Genomic DNA, 4,026 nt, shown 5'->3' with positions numbered 1-4,026 from the left:
ACGTAGGGAGGTAGCACAAGCAGTTTTTGTAGTAAAGATAATCGAAAGGCGAAATTGATGCTCCCGAGCTTCTTCTTAAGATCAATTTGTATGCTCCTGACCACGCACTACGTCCTCGGAATTTTCTGATCAAAATAGACCACCGGGCCCGTACTTACAGAGGAGCTCATGATCCATTTACCTCAATGTGTAAAGCTTTCAGTAAGTTATAGCAAGTAAGGTTATCTTAAGTTTTATTTTATTTTTAATTTTGCAACAGCTCCTGCGTGCGCAGGCGAAATTATGTTCAATAAATACAATAAATAAACGTAACAGGAATAAAACATTTGAACACAAAAAAAGATACGAGCACACCTTGGCAGTGCTTTCGAATGCAAACAAAACGTTCCACGGAAGCATTAAACATGATCCATTCAATCATCCCAACCTGCAATTGATTGTTATTAATCGTTATTTTGAAATGTATTCACAGAATATCCTTTACCTTTTTTGTGACATGTTGGAACTAATTAAACTAAATAGTCAAATAAAGGTATTTGTTATCATACCAAATATTGCGGCATAATAATATAGAATTTTTTCAAACATCAAGCAATGTTACGGGTCCGTGGGTCTCGCAAACGCGATTATTATTAATTGGAAAATATTTATTTAAAAAAGCCGTATTTATGCATTTCTCTACGTTTAAAAATGTACAAACTGAACTAGTGTATGAAACAAACCATTCTTGCAAATAATATTTGCTTGCCATTGGCGAATTGTTTGTTCAGCAATAGTTTTGACGCTATTATTGATGCCATTGGTATACATTTCTTGAAATATACACCACTACATACTGATAGAAATACAGTTTTTATTTATCCAATTTACAACCTTCAGCATTACCGCTTCTGTGGAAAACATTCGCTCCTTTTTTAAAGCCTAAACCAGCAGCACTGCACGAGGACGTTCGCCTATTGCAGTGAGTAATTTATTACTATTTGCTACAACAAAAATAGATCCATCCCACACTTCTGCAGGCAGCCAATTTTATTTATGGACCTCCTTATCGATACCAAACCAGCTGTCTTCGGGTTGAGTCTATCTTCACCGAACACCTCCTCGCACACGCACACACAAGCCCTTACAAGCAAAAGCAACTCCAACGTCGTCGTCCTCCGCCCTCCGAAGTCCGCTGATAACGCAACATAATTAATAACGTTTATCATACGCCTCGGTGCGTACTGACGCGGGCAGCTGGTCTGGAAACACGGGCCACCGACGCCGGCAAGTGTAAAGCCGAACCAAAAAAAGACGAAGGAATAAATCGCTATCGGAAATGTGACAGATTTCACTCCGCACCATATGGGAAAGGAAAAAGGCAGCCCACCGCGCGCACGCAAGGGCTGGCAAACGAGGCATATTGTTGGCAGGTTTGTTACGATCTTCTTTTTTGTGCTTTGGAACGGTCGTGCGTTTTTTGTTATCGTAACTTCTTTTGCCAAGTGCCAAATGTCACGAAGCGGGAAAGAGGGAACGAAATGAGACGAGGGCGCCTCGTACGCTTGGGCTACAAAATGGATACTAAACGGTTTTCGCTGCGGTGACTGGCACACAATGGTGGAAATTGGCATTCGTAATGGACTTTCATTTTTCACCATCGATTTTCCAGCGCGCATAGGCTTTAGGGCGGTGGCGATGGCAAACCGGTTCGAATGTCCTTAGCCAAAATCCATCATGTTCGGTTTTCGGGGGTGCTGCCGTCCTCTACCAACACAGGCACACACACACACCAACCGTCCTCTGAAATCCTTTCGGCGTAGGGATTTCCCCTGCAGCAAAAAGGGGTAACCGAACGGGGGAAAGGCTGCGAACAAAACTAAAATTAAAGTGTCAAACATAATTCTCAATCATTGCATCATTTCATTTCGCCGTCATCCCCGCTTGATGCTGAACCCTCTGCGTTTTTGTTGGGGTGAGCACAGGATTTGCCGTGTGTGTGTGAGTGTGCGCGCGCGTGTTTTCGGGTAGAAGATAAACAGCGCAGTGGTTTCCCGATCGGAAGTCAATGTGGCCCAGTCGGTGAGTGTGTGTGTGCGTGTTGTTTGGGAGTTGGAAAAATTCATTTCCCTTTCTGTATCGTGCTCACTTTCCCAATCATCATCATCATCATCATCATCATAAGGATTGACGGTAGCGGGATTGGTGTTGATCATGAAGCTTCGGTTAACGCAACCCGACCGAGCGCGCACATGCCAGTGTGTGAGCTAATCAAAAAATCAAGAAATAATAAATTACTATTTTCACCCTTCGTTTGCGAGAGTTCGTTTCCCTTTTCCACACTCACCGTGCAGAATGGTCTGTTTGTTTCCCTGTGCGTGCTACCATTTCGTTAACTTGTACCATCATCCTTTGGCTTAGCTCTCTTTTTTTTTGTTGGTGCGCATTTGGTCCCTTCGTCCAAAACGAACCCAACGAACGGGAGTTGCTTAGTTTGTATCGCTGGCATGCCGGATACAACGCCAGTGAAATGAAATTATTCTTTCACTCCATTTGCTGCGTGAAAGTATGTCTACAAACCGCGCGCGAAAGAATCCTCCGCTTTTGAAGGGGCGCAAAGAAAGGGAGCAGAGAGCAGCGAAATCGTTTCAAAATTCAAATCTAGCTCGGGCGAATGAAACAATAACATTATTACTAGTATCAGTGAGATATGCCCCTCCACCGGCTAATGGTAGTGTGCCGCGCACCGTTCCAGCATCCCCGTCCCCGGTCTAGCGAGTCGCGCGGAAAGCAATTGCTCGAGGGATGCCGTAATGTTTAGGGTGTTAGGCTTTAGGCGCCCCGCCTCATCTATCGTGCAACACTCGACCTGCTAATGCCACCTCGGGCTCACTACACTCAAGCACATCCGGTTCGACACCTAGTCAATTCCGCCCCGGCAAGGACGTTTGTTGAATGAGCCTCCAGAGGGTGAGCGGCGAGTGTAATTTTGAACCTTTGTTGGAACGGGCAATAATGGTGAGGGTTTGTGTTTTTTGTTCGCACTTTGTCTCCCTTGCTCGCTCTGTCTCTCTTTCTGTTGCGCTATTTTTCCATCTAGTTTTTGACAAACACACGACATACACAGACTCACTTACTGAAGAAGAGAGCTCTTCGTATCGTCGAGCCTGGCCGGGGCATTGATTGTGGCAGGGGTGAGCAATTTTTTGCTCATCTGTTTTTTTTTTGTTCTTACACTTTTTTTTATTAAGCTGGCCCTTTCTCCCTGCACGCTGCTGTTGATGTGATGGTTTGGTTTTTCAATCTTCCTTAGTCGGTTTATGAGGTTGTAGTTGTTTTTTGTGTCGGACCCTTTTGTGTTTTTTGAGGGTGTTCGTTTTTTTTGGGGGTTTGTTTCTACCGTAGTCGTTAATATTGTGCACATAGTGGAAATGTAGCATTAGCTGTACCGCCGTACTACTTGGTTTCGGCGAACGGCGAACATTCCCCCGTTTCGTTGTTTTATCTCTTGCACCTTGACGCACGAGACCGGAACAGCGAAGGTGGGGGAGCATTTTAGGGCAGCAGAAGAAAATGTTGTAATGCGATTTTATGCCCTGCCTTTCTTTCAATGGACTTGTAGGTGTAGTGTGTTGGGTGCAGATCAATTTACGTTTTATTTTACTTGTGGTGCTCGGAAAGAAGCTTCACTAGCAGAAGTAATCGGAAACAGGTTAGCCAAAAGGGGTGGGATCGAATTAAATTTTATGAATCTGTGATAGGATTGGAATGTTCAATTCGCAATTGTCTAGGAAGTGTAAGGAAAAGTTATATGATCATTGTTTACGATGTAATTGCACATAAATAGAGAAACTCATTTTATTTGTTTACAGAATTGTTTCGAAAATAATGATTTAAATAAAAAATATTACTTGAATATCTTAATGTATTCAAACTCAATTATAACGGAGCAAGTTAAACTAAACCGTCCAATTGTATTATCAATAGTAGATTATTAGTATTATAGATAGTAGATATAATTTTATCATCATTTTAGATTTTATATTA

Source organism: Anopheles merus, chromosome 2R (assembly GCF_017562075.2).
Source record: "Anopheles merus strain MAF chromosome 2R, AmerM5.1, whole genome shotgun sequence".
Taxonomy (NCBI): Eukaryota; Metazoa; Arthropoda; class Insecta; order Diptera; family Culicidae; genus Anopheles; species Anopheles merus.
Note: the sequence above shows the minus strand (reverse complement) of the source record.